The sequence below is a fragment of the Lissotriton vulgaris genome, chromosome 10 (genome assembly GCF_964263255.1).
Source record: "Lissotriton vulgaris chromosome 10, aLisVul1.2, whole genome shotgun sequence".
In the NCBI taxonomy this organism is placed as follows: Eukaryota; Metazoa; Chordata; class Amphibia; order Caudata; family Salamandridae; genus Lissotriton; species Lissotriton vulgaris.
Genome location: NC_141698.1, coordinates 698,120,918 through 698,140,221, shown reverse-complemented (window position 1 = coordinate 698,140,221; position 19,304 = coordinate 698,120,918).

Below are 19,304 nucleotides of genomic sequence, written 5' to 3'. Positions count from 1 at the left end.
CTCGACCAGGTGAGTGGGCGACGCTGGGCTCTGCAGTCTCACGGACCAGGAGGCGTTGTCGGCGACCAGGATGGAGATGCGAGCTGTCCCACGATGGTTGATGCTGTCGACGTCGCTGGACCCAGGATTGGGGCAACAAGTCTTGGCAAATTCAAGCCCACGCGGTGGACCTAAAAAGGCGTCTGGAGTGGACCAGGAGGGTCCGGGGTGCTCCTCTTTTGGAAGGGAGCAAGGGCCAGTCTGGAGCAACCAGACCAGCAGCGTTGTTGTCGTTGGTCGTCGTTGGGAAGGCCACAAGCCAGCGGGCTGGAAGTCAGACAACGCGGTGAGCAGCAAAAAGCAGAAGGGCCCCACGCAGATCGTGGAGATGCTGGGGGGCTGGACTTCGGTGCTGGAGCTGCTCAGGGTCGGGGCTTCTCGGACCCCAAAGCACTCACCAGAGGATCCCTCGGTGGTCGTGCTGGATAGAAGTCATGCAGTTCTGATGATGGCCGGTCCCTCGAGGTCTTGTCGCACCTACGGTTCTCAGCTTAGCTGTAGAGGTAGGTAGAGGTCAGAGGTGCCAGGGAAGCCGGGTCTCGTCGAGTTGGTCCGTCGGATTCCGGAGGAAGGACGTGCAGCAAACCGCAGAGTTCTTAGATGGTGCCTGCGGATGCAGGGTGACTACTCCTTAGTCACAAGGGAGAAATCTTGAGTCGAGAGTTCCTTTCGTGGAAAGTAGTTTCTTGATTCAAAGATGATCTAATTTGGAAGGGTCCCCGCTCCTGCCTTTATCCTAAAGAAAGGGGTGGGTACGCGACTAGGTCCTGCCCTAGGGGTGGGACCAGGAAGGGGGGTGGTTACACCCCTCTCCCATGCCAGACTTTCCCCAGGCCAGGGGCTGGTGTGCCCCTGGAACTGGTTCTAGCCGGCAGATGCGTAGTGAGCACCGGGGTGCCACTTGCAGTCACCTTCCTGTAAAGCCCTGCCTACCCAGGATACACAAAACCCTGTCTGGGATGGTGCTAGCACCGCCCTTGACAGGAAACCCTTTGTCCAAGCTCTCCTCGCTGGAAGGACTCCCAGCAGCAGGAGGTCAGACTCGTGTCTGTGGTGGCAGCATCCATTTTGTGCAGCTGAGGCTTCAGTTAACTTTAACCGGGGTTCACAGTTACATGCATGCCATGTCCCTCTAGAAGGGTGGAATGCTAACCCCGTCGCCAGAATTGGCGAGGGGTTAGTATTCCAATTCGTATGACACCTTACTCGACATGTTTTGATAAAGCGATACCAAAGATAGCATTTAACCGCGAGGATTATAATGCACTTAAGAGTATATGGTATGCGTTATCATGGATCAGCTATCAGGACTTGGTTCCGCCAGCTGCAAACGGGCTCAGCTCATGCCAGAGCACCATCTCACACGATTCCAAGCACTCTGCCTTCAGGATTGTCAAGGCCTGCCATAGGAGTCACTGATAGGAATCTGTGTGTCCATTTTAGGGTTAGATATAGGCATACTATATCTAAAGCAAAGGGTGATTACACCACCTTGCCCCAGCTGTCGTGCAGCCAGTTGTGTCAGATTTAGATGGCCAGCCAGGGGTGGCATAATACATGCTTCAGCCCCTGGTAGCCCTGGGTACACCTATACCCTGAGTTACAGGGTCTGATAAGGTGGCCCGGTACCAATTGGAAATGTACCTAAGGTACATGGAATCCATTTTAGAGAGAGAGCAGTGGGCCTGGGGTCCTGAATAGCAGGGCCCCAGGTCAACTAAGTCAGAAAACCAGCAAAACACCAGGCAAAAAGTTGGGGGTAACCATAGTCAGGTATCTACCTTCCTACATCTATCTTCCTGTTATAGAAAAGAGTGACCAAAAAAGTACACACAGATAGCTATAATAGACATTCAACCTTGTGAGCTATTTCTTTTTAAATGTGTCCTTTGAACAAAAGATGACACAGCTTCCAAGCTGCTTCCACGCATGTGCTCAACTCACCCAACTATTTATTGTTACCTTTTCTCAAGATAATTTTATACAACAGAGGCATCCTTCATAATTGGATAGAATTGAAGGGCCATATGTAACAATAAATGTTGTATATGTTTAACCAACACTTTAAATTGACAGGTTGTGTCAGTGCTCTGCATCAGCACATAACAAATAAAAAGTGCTGAGGTGGGAGCCCCTTTTTTTGGCGTTGACTTCATCACAACATTAGATAAATCATGAAGCATGCTGGGTGGCATGTGTGGACAGGTGTAGAGATGGTACAGGGCTTAGAGCTCCTGGGGGATATGGAAGAAGACCTGGATAGGACTAATGCCATTTGCCAGAGCAGTAGCAAGTGGACTGGAAGGGGCAGGACAGGGACAGGAGAAAGACCAGAAATGCTGGATCAGGAGGACCATGAAGACCACGATCAGGAGGACAAAGACAAGAGGTCTAAGTTCAAGATGGCTGGGAGAGTCAGGAGGAGGATCAGTACTCAGGAGTTGAAAAACATCAGCAACAGGAGGAGGTGGAGATGTGGAGAGATGAAAGAGAGGACATGAAAAGGGTAGGAGGAGGACCAGGAGAAACACCTGGAGGATGACGCATTCAAGTAGTAGGAGCTGACTGAGGAAGACGACCATAAAGATGAGGAGGAATGTGAATGAGAAAGAGGATCAGGCCCATGGTCAGAAGTAGTACATGGAGCAGAGTATTGCATGGTATGCCAGGTTTGTAGATTCGTATAGGGTTGAAGGCTGAGATGTGTTGGTGTGTATGTGGTAAGCCTGTAGATACGTTGAAACATGTCTTTCAGATATGTGTGGATGTTTTGACTGCTCACTCTTACTTTAGAGCAATGAGTGGCATATCTTAATTGACATACACGCACATGGTACGCAGAGTAGCCTCCCACTAGTTTCATGGGGATATCCACCTTTCTTCTGATACAAATATGCCATATGTGTTTATTTCTACATTCATAGCACTTCCTTTTATGTGAAGCATTTGTGATTGTTGACCCCATGTTTTAAGACACAGCCTTTGCTATAGAGTCTTCTCCTTTGGTAAACCATTGTAAATTATTCTTATTAGACTATACTCTGTTAGGAAGCCCCACTTTTTCAGAATAGCTTAAGTCATTGTTTTTCAGAATGTCTCCATCCATCCCAGTGGAACCCCAATACCCTTAAGCACATACCCTCCCAAAATATTTTACACCAAAGCCTGCCCTTCCTGAATCCCCAAGTACAATGCAACATTGGCAGAAATGTCAAATTCAAACTGATCCAGTCTCAAAAACTACACCTTTGTTTGAAGAGGCAACTCAAACATTATGCAATATTATTTAACAATGTATTGTATGTTGTATTCATCATCATCAAAGTACTTTATTTGGTATATTTTACCATCAAAGTGTACATTTGAATAAAGTGCATCACAATCCATTTGCAGGTAAAATTAGTTACAATTTTGTGAAAAAAACAATGTGCTGAAACAGCAATTACTGGGTATGAACTCTCAACACAATAAAAAGTCAATCAGCAAAATGCACATATAACAAACAGGTAAACAAAGAACATGTTAGTAATAGTTTATACATTAAAAATTGTTGACTTTTAGTTATAGTATAATACATATAATAGGGACATTGCTCACCTAAATGTGCTTTTATATTTAAAATGTATCTTAAAAATTACTCATGTTTATACCAGACATTAAGGAAAAGGTGACATACTGAAAACACAATAGGTCCCAAAGTTTCATTATTCATTATGCACTGCGCCTCTTGGTAATGAGTGACCCCCATGTTCAAACAAATTGTCTGGGGCCACATATTATGTATGCCATGATAACAGGAGCATACAATCAAAATATGGTCCAAGGACTCTGGGTCTTAATCATATGCAGGGCACACCAAAAAAAACAGATTTTTATTCCAGCTGCTACTAAATGTTCTCAAAGGCAAGCAGCCATACCTAAACCTTAAATAAAGACTTTTAGTAAGAGGTGGAGTAACAGTGTCTAAGAAATGTTCAAATGCCAGGACTGGTTGTTTTTCAAGAAACCTCTCAGTCAAATGGCATAGGTTATTCTTTCTGAGTTGCTATTCAAATGGACACTTGCAACAAAATTGCGAAGTATTTTTCCAGCAAGATCACGGATATCTATGCCAATTTCTCCAGTAATATAAAACCTGGCACTGACTTTGTTGAGAGGGAAGATACCATCCTTACAAAATCTTGCCTTCGTGCTTTTACTGCTCCTGTCTCCGAAATTTTCATGAAGACTTGTCAAAGTATCAAATCTGGCTCTCCCGAGATCCCGCTCCCCCTAAAGTTTTAGGAGCTAGTCTTTCGGTCTTAGAGCCCTACTTTAGACATGTGCTCCAAGTCTCTTTTGATACTGCCTGTCTGCCTGTAGAATGGAAGAAAGCAATTGTACTCCCCATCAAGAAAAAACCTAATGTGAGCCAGGATATCCTTGAGAACCTTCGTCCCATCTCCTTGCTACCTTATTTAGCAAAACTTGCCGAAAAATTAGCCAATACCCAACTCATGGCCCACCTTGAATCTCATAATGCCTTTCACAGCTCTCAGTCGGGCTTTAGATCGAGCTATTCCACAGAGAAAGCGCTCCTGAGAGCGACCGAAACTCTGCGGGAAGGAGCTGATGAGGGTAAGATCATGGCACTCATCATGCTGGACCTCAGTGCCGCGTTTGACACTGTAGCACATTCCATCTTGCTACAGTGTCTAAACACAGCGGGGGTCACCAAAGAGGCACTGGGGTGGCTGAAAGCCTTTCTCACCAACAGGTGCTTTCAGGTTCAGAGAGGCAACTTTCTCTCGGACAGCATGGTCTTAGAACAGGGGGTACCCCAGGGCTCTGCCCTGAGTCTCACCCTGTTCAACCTTTATATGGCGCCGCTGGCAGAGGTGGTCCAATCGTACGGCGTAGAGCTTGTCTCTTACGCCGACGATACTCAACTGTTGATCTCCCTGTCCCAAGCCCCCTGCTCTGATGCTGATAACTTCAAATCATGTATGAGCAATCTCGCGGATTGGATGACCAAGCACTGCCTCAAACTTAATGGCACAAAAACGGAGGTACTCATAATAGGAGGTAAGGATACTAACTGGACCAAAGACTGGTGGCCACCCTGTCTGGGGCCTCTACCTACTCCCAGTCGGGAAGCGAAGAACTTAGGCGTCTGGATTGACAATAAACTTTCATATGATAGCCATGGTAATAAAATTGTAGGGAAGTGCTTTAGAGTCAAGAAAACTCTCAATCGTACCCTGGATCTTCTCCCTTTAGAGTCCAGGCGTACCATGACTCAGGCACTAATAACCTCCCGTATAGACTACGGCAACGTGCTTCTGCTGGGTACCTCTGGAAAGAACATCAGAAGACTGCAGGTTTTACAAAACTCAGCTGCACGATTAGTTCTGAGACTTCCCAGAAGAGCACCCTCCAAACCTACCTTGGCTACCCTTCACTGGTTGCCAATCAAGGCACTTCTCTGGTGCTATAGGATCATCTCTCAGAAAGCTCCATCCTATCTGTCCGATCTAGCCATGCCCTACGAGCCCAATAGATCCCTTCGTTCCATGGGAATGGGTCTGCTCAAGACTCCGCACAAAAAAAGCTAGAATGGGAGGCCGCTCTTTCCGTTCACTAGCAGCCAACAAATGGAACACCCTTCCCACCAACATTAGACTAGCGAATAATGAGTCCTCTTTTAGAAAACTGCTGAAAACCTACCTATTCACCCTTTAGTTCCCCCCTCCCTCTTCTCCTCACTTGACTCTTTCTCCACAGCGCGGGGACACGCCGGGAGGCGTCACCAGGCGCTTTACAAACCCCTTTAATAATAAATACATAAGGCCTATATACCGATTTTAAAACCAGCCCATCTGCCTTACAGATTTGGTTATGGGTCTCCCAAAATTGTAATAAATCCAACTTCTAAAACTTAAAACTAGCTATAAATTAACCTCAACCTTTAAGGTGCCGTCCAGCCTCTGAAGATCATGTAGAAACTCTCTGTAATCATACAGCTCTGGTGTCAACCAGAATAATAGATGCTTCAAATGGGAAAGGTCATAGACATGGTTAATAGGGACGTCTAAACAGAGTGGGATAAGAGATGTACTTGTTTGTACTGCTACCAATGCCTTTATAAAATTGTTCCCCAATACTGTGTGCTTGTAGGTGTTATTATAACCTCAGACTTCAAATAATGCAGCACACTGGGGCTTGGCATGGTAAGCCTCTAGAGCCAGAGACATTGATTGGGAATAGGTTATTTTATAAAAGTGTAATATAGCTTTAGACCTGTGTGAGAGTACGAGGGAACCTTTATCAATTTTGGGGTCCCATTTGAATTTGTCTGGCAAAGTAACACCAACATAATCATAGCTAACTACCCTACTAAGTTTATCAGTGCTGGCTTTGACAATATTATTTCTAGAGGAATCTTTGCCAAAAACCATGTATTTGGTTTATGAGCAGTTCAGCTCTAAACCCCTAGACCCGACCTGCAGAATGCCATAAATGTATTCAGTAGAATTTGGAGACCCATGCGGGTTTTTGATATAAGTAATGAGTCATCGGCAGGGAGGAGAATTGTAATTTTTTCACCACTCAAAGAGAGTGAATCATAAACGCATGACTGCAATTCCTCAACTTCATTGTTCATTGTTCGCCCTATGAGGGAAGGGTATGCCCAGACGTGGGTCACGTGGTCACTGCGCCACTGGAGTCAAGCTATCCTGGCTGATGACGGCTGATAGCCAGAAACCGGTCCTAGGCTGCTTGATTCCAGTCAAGGGAAGACATGGATGGCAGTTCGGGCTGGACTGTTCCCATGAGGCACAAGGTCAAGACTGATTTGCATATGGCCATGTCTGAACTGGGGTGGCGTGGTGACCAAAACAACAATGGATTAAACCCAGATCTGTGACTGGGGGTGAATGTTTTGCCAATGTGCAATATTCCATCCATCATCTTGTTTGTTTTGCTATAGTTGGTAGGGCACCCTCCGCCCCCCTTTTTAAAAACGGGAATATTCCCACCCCTCGCCAGGTATCAGCAGTTGCAATAGCATTCGACAAAAGATTCACATAACGCGCCCAAAGCTGGGGTGAGACTTGAATATATTCACTGGGATTCGATCGGGCCTGGTGTCTTTAGAGACTTTAAACTGTTGCTAGCAGAAAGAGTCTGATGGATCACTAATAACCTCCCCTGGTACCTCTTGTAAGGAATGCTCATTTGAACAGTCTTTGGCGCTCAATACAGACAAGTGATCTTACCAATTATTAGGTGGAATATGATAGTGCCTTGGACTGGAACTCTCAGTTCTCCCATGTACAATTATATGAAGGAAAGTATGACTATCATTTATTTTGAGGACCTGTAATACATCTTGCTAATTACTGTCCTCCCATTTACGCTTATCTTTGGTAAGCACTGCCTTATATCTTTGGCGTGCGGTGATGGTTTCCAAAAGATTACATTACCTGACTGCTCTTTTTAGCAATTGCTAAAATTGCAATTGCTCAGGAATGTAGGCCTTCCTACATTCCTGAGGGGCCAGTCAGAATCTTTCATATGATACCTGATTTGCAGCGAATCTCAAGAATGACATCCAAGGAAGTGTTCTCATATTTGGACATGAAATGTGCAAACCATTGACAGATCTCTGCATTTTGGGTTGACATAACACTAGGCCAAGAAACTCTGTGCATTTATTAACTAAAATTACTTCAGGACCTTAGTAATGCTAGCTGAGGATGTTCTATTTTTTTGTTTGCTATTTGTAAAGCTCGCTGTTGTCCTCTGGTGTCCTGGAGCTGGACTCAGATGTCCTGCAGAGGCCTAAGCAAGGGTGAAGCTGTTTAACTGGACTGGAAAAGCCATGTCTTCAGGGCCTTTCTGAAATCAAGGTGATTAGTTATACCTCTCAGCTGAAATGGTAAGTCATTCCATGCCTTAGTGGCTCCGACCACAAAACGTCTACCTCCCCAGTTGACTTTCCTTACCAAGTGCACTGATACCTGTTTGGCTTCTGACGAGCGCAGCGCTCTCCTAGGAACATACCATTGGAAGTTCCGTCTAAGGTGCAGGGGTCATTATCCATGAAGGGATTTATGGACCACACACAGGGCCTTGAAGCAAACACGTTTCTTTACGGGCAGCCAGTGAAGCTTTTTTATCTCTGTTGATATTGAAGCATGTTTGGGTGTTTTAGTGATCATTCTGGCTGCTGCATTCTGCCATAGCTGAAGTCTTTTCATGAGCCCTTCCTGGATGTTTAAGTATAAGCTGTTACAGTAGTCCAATTTGGACATGACTAAGGCCGTGATGACAGTTTTTTGGCTATCTGTGGGAAGGAGAGGCATGATTTTTTTCCCGGATCATAAAGTGAAGGATGTTGTTGAGACCACTGTGTTGATCTGGTCCTTAAGACTGAGTTTATTGTCAATGTAAACTCCTAAGTTCTTTACTTTCCTAATAGGTTTAGGAAGGGAGCCCATTGTTTCCGGCCACCAGTCCGATGACCAAAAATTGTTATCAAACAAAACCACCTCCGTCTTACTGGAATTAAGCTTGAGGCAGTTTTGGGTCATCCAGCCTCCTACAGCTGTTAGGCAGTCTTGAAAGCGAGTAGCCGTATCTTGTTCCATGTCAAGTAGGAGTGACACTACAATTTGGGTGTCGTCTGCGTAAGATGTTAACTCGAAACCGAACGATTGGATCAGGGGCGCAAGTTGAGAGACATATACATTAAATAGAGTCGGACTAATGGAGGATCCCTGTGGTATTCCACAAGGTTGCATGAAGGGGTTTGCTGTGAACTCCCCAAGGGACACAGTTTGAACTCGGTTGGAAAGAAATGATTTCAGCAACTTCCAAGCTGTCTCCTCACTCCGACTTCTAGCAGCCTGTCTATCAATATTCTAGGATGGACTGTATCGAAAGCAACCGAAAGGTCCAGCATGATCATAGCTGCATTTCCTCCCTTATCCAAAATGGTCCTAATCTCTCCGGTGGATTTAAGGAGAGCTGACTCAGTACTATGTCCCCCCCAAAATCCATTTTGAGTTGGATCCAGTCTCCGGGAGTCATCCAGAAATGCACTAAGTTGTAGGTTCATGGGGGCAGATTTATGAGGCCCTTGCGCCACGTTTACGCCGCTGTTGGGTCACGCAAGGCGGCGTAAACGTGGCGCATCCCTACGATCGATTTACAACGTGACGCATCTAGGCAGATGTGTCACGTTGTAAAGCCCTGTGCCGCTTGTGGGCGTTCCGGCGCAGGGTGGGCGTTCCGGGGCAGGTGCGCCTCGCAAAAGTGGCTGAGTGAAATCTATGAGATTTCACTCAGTCACTTTTAAGCCAATGCTGCGTCAAAAGCCTGCGCCTGCTTGAAGCAGGCGTAGGTCTTGACGCAGCATTGTTAAAATGGGGCACCCCCGAGCCTTGCTGGAGCTGCGTCGCGCTTGCGACGCAGCTCCAGCAATGCGCCACATTTCCGGCACAGATGCGTCACACATCTGTGCCGTTTTTGCACCATGGTGCGCCGCATTATAAATGTGGCGCACCATGGCTGGCGGAGCTGTGGCGCACTGTGGCGCATGTGAACTGGCGCATCCCTGGGGATGCGCCAGTTAACATAAATCTGCCCCATGGTTTTTTCAATTATTTTAGCAGGTAGAGGAAGTTCAGAGATTGGTCTGAAATTGTTGAGTCCTTGGAACCTAAATTAGATTTCTTCAGGAGGGGCATTATAGATGCTCTTTTACATTTCTTGGGAAAATAGCCTTCCTCTAACATTGCATTGATAATAGATGTTAGAGTGAGTGCCACTGCTTCCACCACTAATTTAAGTATGGACAGTGGGCATGGGTCAGATGGTGAGCCCGATTTAGCCAGCATGATCATTTTCGAAATATCCTTGACCTTCAAATTGTCAAATTGGGCAAGGACGCGGAGTGTCAGATTGGAGTCTGTTTCCGCCTTAGGTCTAATCTTAGTATTGGGCCTGACAGCGTGGAAAAGATAGCGTCAACTTTATTAAAAAAGAATTTAACTATTGTGTCACACAGTTCTTGGCTAGCATCAATAGGGGGGGCGCTGGATGAGATAGAGCGGTAACAGTTCTAAACAGTTCCTTAGTCACATTCTTTGCTTGGTTGATTTTATTTACAAAGAAGTCTTGCTTAGCTTTCGCCAACAGTTGTTTGTATTCTTTTTTAGCTATTTATATTCTATAAAGCTTGTCCCTCATAATGGTGGTGATCAAAGGGTTATGGTCATTGTCATTATGTGGTATGACTTTCATATCACTAAACTGTAGCCAAAGCTTAAAGTCAAGTAAAGCATAGTCAATAACATTGCTCCGAAAACCACTCCTAAATGTAGTTGGATCAGAGCGAGTCCTCGCATTGCCTGCTCTCAAGCTGTGACCCACCATTATAGGATCAATTTGCAAAGTAGTATTAGAACGATGGCGTTGTGGCTTGCCAATTAAGCTAGGAATCCCCCAATACTCGTCCTCTTGCTTCATTACCAAGCTAATAAGTGGTGAGGGCTGAAATGATGTGTTAAAATCACCTGTTACAATAACTTTAACTTTAGCTTTTTGATGGTACAATTTAATCAAATCATCTAACATAGATAAAGCAAGTGAATCATTGCTAGCAGGCATAGATCATGCATAAACTTTCAATACCTCCAAATTCAATCTCATTGAGAACTTAAGTTGGAGGCCCTTTAAGTCCAGGCAATCTGGGCTCATGTCAACAAGCAATACAAATTGTCACTAACATCATCATCCCTCCCATTGCCCGCCCAAATTTCATGAGCGAAATTGCTTTCACACTATAGGGAACAAATCCGTTTATGAAGACCTTACTCTCCACTCAGGTGTCCTGAAAAAAGCAAACGTCATGATTCCCTATAAATGATAACCAATCATGATCGTCAAGCTTAAACTTGAACCCCGCCAGGTTCCAATAAATCAGGGAAAGACTTGTCTTTTGCACAGATATCGGCAGAGAAAGAGAATCAATTGTAAGTTCACTACAAGAATGACTGAGAAACCTAGGCATCATTGGTTTCATACTTTACCGGGCAATCCATGGCTATGGATACTGGATTTATCTATGAAACCTTCCCGGGAGTAGCCAATGGAAGTGATAGTTCTGAGTCTTTCCTAGTACACTGTTGCTGACCCGGTCAATTAACCACATTGAGATTAGATGCCTCATCATTTCCTTCAAAGAATTTGAGACTTCAAATTTAAAACATTGTGGGCATTGCAGGACTATGCTGTGGCATTAATTTGAATTTGGAGAGCTTTTGTTGCAGTGGGGGAGATTCTTGATTTTAATTCCATGAGTGTTGGCAACAGCTAGTTGACAAGTGCGGAGTTGGAACTCAATAAGTTCCTCAGCCATTAGCTCACCAGAAAGTTCATCAAAATATTGTCTAAAGAAGAGGATTTCTTTAGACAATGACAATGTTTCTTTCAGCATACTCAATGTCAGACCAAATTATGGATAGACAACCGCTCCTATGCCCGAGTCTGATTATCGAGTCAGTATCTTCAAAGGCATCATGTACAAGTTTCAGAACTGAAGTAAAAAATACAGTCCTTTTTTGGTTAAATAGTGCATTATGTGATCAATGGCAAGCGTTGTAACTGTTTGAATGACAATCCCTACTTGCAGGGAATATAAACTTCGAAGGCCCCCTAGCAGGACATGGCTGAGTTGGTACAAATCTAAAAGAATTAAAGTACTCAATGGAACTCACGCTGGAGGGGTGATGATTAAAACTCTATCTGGGCAATCATCATGATCTATCACAAGGCCTTTTTGTGAGGGTTTAGAAGATTGGGGATTACTGCTGCTGCTCGTTCCTTAAGATTGGTTTGGCCACAGTGTTGTTCCCACTGCAGCATTAGGAGAATACCCTCCTTGGCAGGTTTCTCTAATTCTCTTACGATAACACAAGGTAACTCAGACCCCTTGTGTTTTCCCATTGTCCGCCCACTTTCACAACAAGAAGGCAAACAATGACGAGGTAGGGAGAGTACCGTATACATCTCAAAAACAGTAACTCCCAAGCAATAGCACAATCACTTCTCTTTCACTTACAATTCATTGACTGCCTTGGTGCATCCAGCGCTGCGGTTAGGAGCGGCCCTTAAATAGCGTCCGACTGACGCTCAATCGCTCCCCCGCCTCCTCCTGCATTCAGGGGCTTGTAGTGTCACGAAAACAGAGCCCAAGCGCATATGTTATATTGTCATGCATGCTATATTATAGTACATTGTACTTCCTTTTTTATGTTACAGAATTCAATTGTTTACTGTAGGCAAGCAGAACATCAATTTTAGGATTTTAGGGTTGTGCAATAATAGAAGATATTCTTGATAAAACTGCCAATTCGGTTATGAAAGAATCATATCTAGAGAATGCCAAAATGCCATTGGCCCTTATTTAGAGTTTGGTTGACAGGTTACTTAATCACGAACAGTAGATCTACTGTTCTCCTTATTACAATTGCATTATATCCTAATGCAGGTCATGCAGGTCTACCAGTAATAGTAAAACTGGGAAATATGTCACAATCCATTTGTGTTGTGTGGGAACACCCACGCAGGGCTCATCTAAAGAATTCCTGGGGCAGAGCAAAGCAACACAGTGATTTGTGTTGCTCTGCATTACTCCAGATTTGTCAAACCACTAGGGGCCTCGCAAAGTGGCCTTGCATGGCTTGATAAAGCGCATTTTTGAGTTTGCGTTGTGCATGCACTATGTTGCGTGGTGCAAACGTGGCGCAAACCCTCGATAAATATGCCCGCATATTTACTACACTTCGGTTCAAAAGTCTCTGCATGTTGGTTTTAATGTGAAAATGTAGATCCTTTTAAGTTGCCACTCTGCAGCACATCGCGCCGTGAGGGGAACGGCTCTAAAGCCAACCAGGGTCACCAGCGACTCCCCTACCTTCCAGCGCCGTGAGGGCAACGGCTAGCGGCCAAGGGTCATCTCGGTTGGCATGGGAGCAGTGGGAACTACATCCGCCAGCTGCCCCGCCCGGCGCAGGACCAGTGATGACACAACTGCGCCCGGAGGCGCTACAAAGTGAGAGGGGTGCCGAGCGTCCAGGTGGGACACTCTGCAGCACATCGCGCCGTGAGGGGAACGGCTCTGAAGCCAACCAGGGTCACCAGCGACTCCCCTACCTTCCAGTGCCGTGAGGGCAAAGGCTAGCGGCCAAGGGTCATCTCGGTCGGCACGGGAGCAGCGGGAACTACATCCCCCAGCTGCCCCGGCCGGCGCAGGACCAGTGACGACACAACTGCGCCCGGAGGCACTACAAAGTGAGAGGGGCGCCGAGCGTCCAGGTGGGACACTCTGCAGCACATCGCGCTGTGAGGGGAACGGCTCTGAAGCCAACCAGGGTCACCAGCGACTCCCCTACCTTCCAGTGCCGTGAGGGCAAAGGCTAGCGGCCAAGGGTCCTCTCGGTCGGCACGGGAGCAGCGGGAACTACATCCCCCAGCTGCCCCGGCCGGCGCAGGACCAGTGACGACACAACTGCGCCCGGAGGCACTACAAAGTGAGAGGGGCGCCGAGCGTCCAGGTGGGACACTCTGCAGCACATTGCGCCGTGAGGGGAACTGCTCTGAAGCCAACCAGGGTCACCAGCTACTCCCCCACCTTCCAGCGCCGTGAGGGCAACGGCTAGCGGCCAAGGGTCATCTCGGTTGGCACGGGAGCAGCGGGAACTACATCCCCCAGCTGCCCCAGCCGGCGCAGGACCAGTGACGACACAACTGCGCCCGGAGGCGCTACAAAGTGAGAGGGGCGCCGAGCGTCCATGTGGGACACTTTGCAGCACATCGCGCCGTGAGGGGAACGGCTCTGAAGCCAACCAGGGTCACCAGCGACTCCCCTACCTTCCAGCGCTGTGAGGGCAACGGCTAGCGGCCGAGGGTCATCTCGGTCGGCACGGGAGCAGAGGGAGCTACATCCCCCAGCTGCCCCGGCCGGCGCAGGACCAGTGATGACACAACTGTGCCCGGAGGCGCTACAAAGTGAGAGGGGCACCGAGGGTCCAGGTGGGACACTCTGCAGCACATCGCGCCGTGAGGGGAACGGCTCTGAAGCCAACCAGGGTCACCAGCGACTCCCCTACCTTCCAGTGCTGTGAGGGCAACGGCTAGCGGCCAAGGGTCATCTCGGTCGGCACGGGAGCAGCGGGAACTACATCCCCCAGCTGCCCCAGCCAGCGCAGGACCAGTGACGGCACAACTGCACCCGAAGGCGCTACAAAGTGAGAGGGGAGCCTCCCGCCCGCAGGACGCGCGCGGGCGGCGCCGGGCTGAGCCCGGGCAGAGGGCGGGCCGTCTGTGGCTGTCCGGGGACGATGAGGGACGGGACGGGCCACCCCCCTTGGCCCCAGCGGACTCTGAACATCTGACCCAGGTATTGCACTTTGAGAGTCCGGAATACTTGAATTCTATTGAAGCCCTCCACAAAATAACTAGACTAATTTAAAGACTGCACAAAGAGGACCAGTAGAGAACCAAGCTGGGTAGCTATTCGTTAAATTGTGGGCCCTCCAATTAATGCAGGTTAACCAAACTAGTTCTTGTGGTCACTAGAGTGATTTAGTTGGAGATCAAAAGGAAAAATGTCCAATCATCCCAACACACGTTCGGCTGTGAACAAAACCAACAAGAGAGAGACCCCTAAGCAAACACGAGTGACAACGAAGGAGTGTACCCTCCCAAAGGGGAACAAACCCACAGCAATTGACTTAATGTTAAAAAAAGTCACGGGGGAAATAGAACGTATGGAACAGAGTTTATCCTCTTCACCCAACCTCAATGTAATCACTCAAACACCCCCTATAGACCCACAAATAGCAGATAGCCCAAATATGCATGGAAATGTGACCCAACCAAACAATGACACTGAGGATGTCCCCTGTGCACAAACCCCGGGACAAGAAATTTCTGGGTGCAACGAAACGATCCACCAAAAAAAAAGGAAGCGACAGGGGAGGACCAAGGGGCTGCAGAGACAAAGGCAAGCATCTGTAAGAGGCAATCCCTCTACAAGCACACAAGAGTATATACTAGTAGAAAATAATTCCCAAGTAGAAACTATTCCACCAGGGTGGGTTGAGACAATAGTCGTAGATCTTAAAAAACAGCTAGAATCCTTTGTTGCAGCACAATTAAAGCCTATTATAAGCAAGGTGGACAAAATAATGTGTGAGCTCTCCAAACAAAGTAAGGCATTAGAGCACACATTGGCAAAACCTACTACTGGTTTAACTCAACCAATTGAGGTGGTCACTATAGATAATGTAAATAAAAATAGAGTGCAAAATAACAACTGTGTCAGTCACACTCAAAACGCAATTGCCCAGATACACGAGGCCCCAAAAACTGTCCAAAACCAAAGAGGGGGCTCTAATGACAAATCAAGAGGGGGACACATTCAAAGCACGAACCCCAAAAATATGGAAAAACCCCCTTTACAACCACTAATGCAATGGAGACAGGAAGACCGCCCCCAGAGGGACGGGAATTACGATCATTGTTATACAGACTCCGACCCCTTCTATACTACTAACAGCCCCGCCCCACATATAGATCTCCCCCAGAGGCTAGCCCATTTGTAATAGTTTTTGCAGGGGTGCCAGAAATTAGGCCTACAGAGAGAGAATCACATTATCAATTACTCACCAAAATCTCCAAGTGGTTGAATATTCACAGACCATTAAATAATGGGGAAAGAGGAGAGATAGTGCACGTAAGAAGAGTAAACTGGATTGGTGGGAGAAATAAAGACATAAGCGGGGACTGCATAGTCGCAAATTTTAGGGATACTAGACTGGTTGACTACATCCTGAAGAATGTTAATAGGAATCAAACCAGCACAATTTGTGCACTCCCACTCGGGTATTTTTACCCAAGGAGTCGGAACATTAATCGTGCGGATGATGAGGGTGGGTGGATTCTTGGAAGACCACAACGTACACATAGACCAAGACCAGTAAACCATCCCGACCAGTCCTTTCCTCCACGAGACTACTCTCAATGGAGAAACAGATTTGCCCCTATTCAATCACTTGAGGACATTGATTGACTCATTCCACTAGAAAATAACTCTGTATTAAGTCTAGCGACTAGTGGACACTTAGGTGCAGAAATAGGGGGTGAACGTGGGAGTGCGGAGAACACACAAACCGGGAGGTCAGAACCACACTTGAGCCAGGGGGACAAAAATTTAAACATCAAAGATGCACCAATAGGGGGGGAGGTTAGAACAAATGAAACTATCACAGCTAGCGGCAAAGAGAATAGGGCTGGATTGACCGTCTGATCGTGGAATATTGCAGGCCTGGAAGCCAAATTAAAAAGTAAGGAGTGGATAGAATTCATAAGGTGCTTTCATGTTATAGCGCTCCAAGAAACATGGGCACGGGATTCGGACCTTTGTCAATGAGAGGGCTATAAGTGTTTTTTTAGACCTGCCGAAGGGACGAATTCTGGGAGAGCAAAAGGAGGCCTAGTAATATACGTAGATTTAGACCTGAATGGCACCTGGTCACACCCAGACTGGATGTCAGACAATATACAAGTAGTCTCACTACAATATCACGGGGAGAGTCTACTTTTTCTAAATTTTTATAAGACTGGGCCGGTGGAGGGGAATTTTCCCATACTAGCAGAGCTGGAGAGTAGATTAAATCAGGAATTGGATTTAAGGATGAAGGGGCCAGAACCAACTGTCCTGTTGATGGGGGACTTTAATTGTCATCTATGCCCCAAGCTATTTCCTATATCTGCCGACTGGTCAGCCTGCCCACTAGAAAAGGGTCCCCATTTTGCACACAATAAAGAGGGCACAGCTCTGATGACGCTATTAGACAACTTTGCGCTCACCCATGTTATGGATTTAGCTGCACTTAAAGCAGGGGAATCCCCAACACCCACATTCAAAGGGAGAGGTGGTGGGTCCATAATAGATTATATAATGATCTCTGCCTGCGCTAGAGAGCAGATTTTAAAAACAAGAACAGAGTGGAGCCCCTTTAGTGATCACAACCCCATTTCAATAGAAATTAATCATAAAGACTTAATTAGAAAAAACACAGGGGTGGTCAAGCAAACCCATATCCAACCAACAGATCAAGGGAGACGTATAAGGTGGTCAAAGATTAATCCGCAAGAGTTTTACTCTAAACTAGTGGGCGAAGGGAAAGATCATATAGAGACCTGCTTAGATCTTTCAATAGAGGGCAGAGGAGTGGTAGTGGCTTTCGAATCTTTAACCAAAATTGTTGAAGGATTATTGTAACTAAGAAGCCCGTAAAACAATCATCCTCTCCAAGATGGTTTGATACAAACTGCTCAAGGGCTCTAAGAGAACTAAAGCAGAGCTTAAAAAAGGCCCCGAGGGACAAGACCGAAATTGCCCGTTGTGGACAGAACTACAAAACCCAGGTAAAGATAAGAAAGAGTGCTCTCCAAAAAGATGTTTGGGCAGACCTTAGGGAGGCTGGTGAAAACAGGGACTATGCACAGTTTTGGAAAATCATAAACAGACCATGCTTCCATGACTCAAGCTCCCCAGTCATTAGCTCTAACATATTACCAGAACAATGGATCACCCATTTCAAATCCTTGTATAACCAGCAGGAGGTAGACATTGGAGATGGAATATGGAGGGGGCCAAGGTCAGAACAACTAGAATTATCTTTGGAGGAAGTCCTTAAAGCAATCCTAGGGCTGACACGAAACAAAGCCCAGGCCCGGATGGCACCCCACCAGATCTATTCCTTAGTAACACCGATCTATGGGCACTAGTGGTAACGAGAGTACTTAATGCAGCAATCAAATCGGGCCTTCCGAGATCATGGTCCACTGCGGTGATTGTCCCTATATATAAGAAAGGCTGTAGGGACAGCCCGCAGTGTTACAGACCTATCTCGTTGATTGACGTCTCTGCTAAAGTACTCGGGAGGGCGCTCCTCAACCGCTTAATAGATTGGACTGACACTCATAACATCCTGGTGGATACCCAGTATGGGTTCGCAGGAAGTCGGCCAAACCCCTACTAGCCTCCCTCCATTGGATCCCTATAGCCCAACGGATCACCTTTAAGGTAGGCTGCATAACCTTCAAAGCCCTTCACGGCAAAAGCCCCAAGTTCATCAATCATCTCATAAATAAATACGAACCGACCCGGGATCTTCGCTCTGCCCACTTGTCCCTTCTCTCGCTGCCCATGTTCAAAAAGAAACGACTAGGTGGATCTCGTTTCGCCTACCTCGTCCCTAAAATTTGGAACTCCTTTCCCCTGTCTATTCGGAACTGCACTAAGCTAGTAGAATTCAGGAGAGCCTTGAAGACCTGGCTATTCAAACAAGCGCACGGTTAGAGCATTGTTACCATCTGTCTCTTCAGTCACCATCTGTCTCTCAGCGCCATGAAACCTCTGGGTGACCGTGCGCTTAACAAATCCCGAATAAGATAAGATAAGATAAGAACAGGCAGGTCAACTAGTGGCCAATGCCTCAACCTATACCTCCTTACGGCTAAATACACCAAGACGACTGATGAGACCATGTACATGGGATTCATGGACTTAGCAGCGGCTTTTGATAACGTCAATAGAGCCAAACTATGGACACTCATGTATAACTTGGGAATTGACCCAGATCTTATTAACATTCTTAGGGAGCTGCACTGGAACACCACTGCCAAGGTCCGCTATAGTGCGGGGGGTGAGTACCGATCCCTTCCCGTGCTCTGGCGGGGTGAGGCAGGGGTGTATCCTGGCGCCGTTCTTGTTCTCCCTCTACATAAACGGCTTAGAGAGTGCCCTGATAGCACTGGGCACTGACTGCCCAAAGGTAGGCTCGCGTCATCGGCCGGTACTTTTGTACACTGATGGCGCGGTCCTCCTTGCGCGAACAGCAGTCAGTCTGCAGCTCTCTAATTAAAGGCTTCTCTGACTTTATGAGGAATTTGGACCTCTCAGTCAACCTGACAAAATCCTTTATTATGGTAGTGGGGAAGAAACCACATAAGAAATTTGTGTTCAAATTAGGGGATTATGTCTTGGACACTGTCAACTCATTTCCGTATTTGGGTCTTCTATTTGATGAAAAGATCAAGTTTGCCCCTCTGATAGAGGAGAGGTCTAGGAGACTAGTCTCAGCAAATGGGGCCATACTAAACTTTGCCCGACGAATGGGACGCTGGTCCCCAGAGCAGGTGAT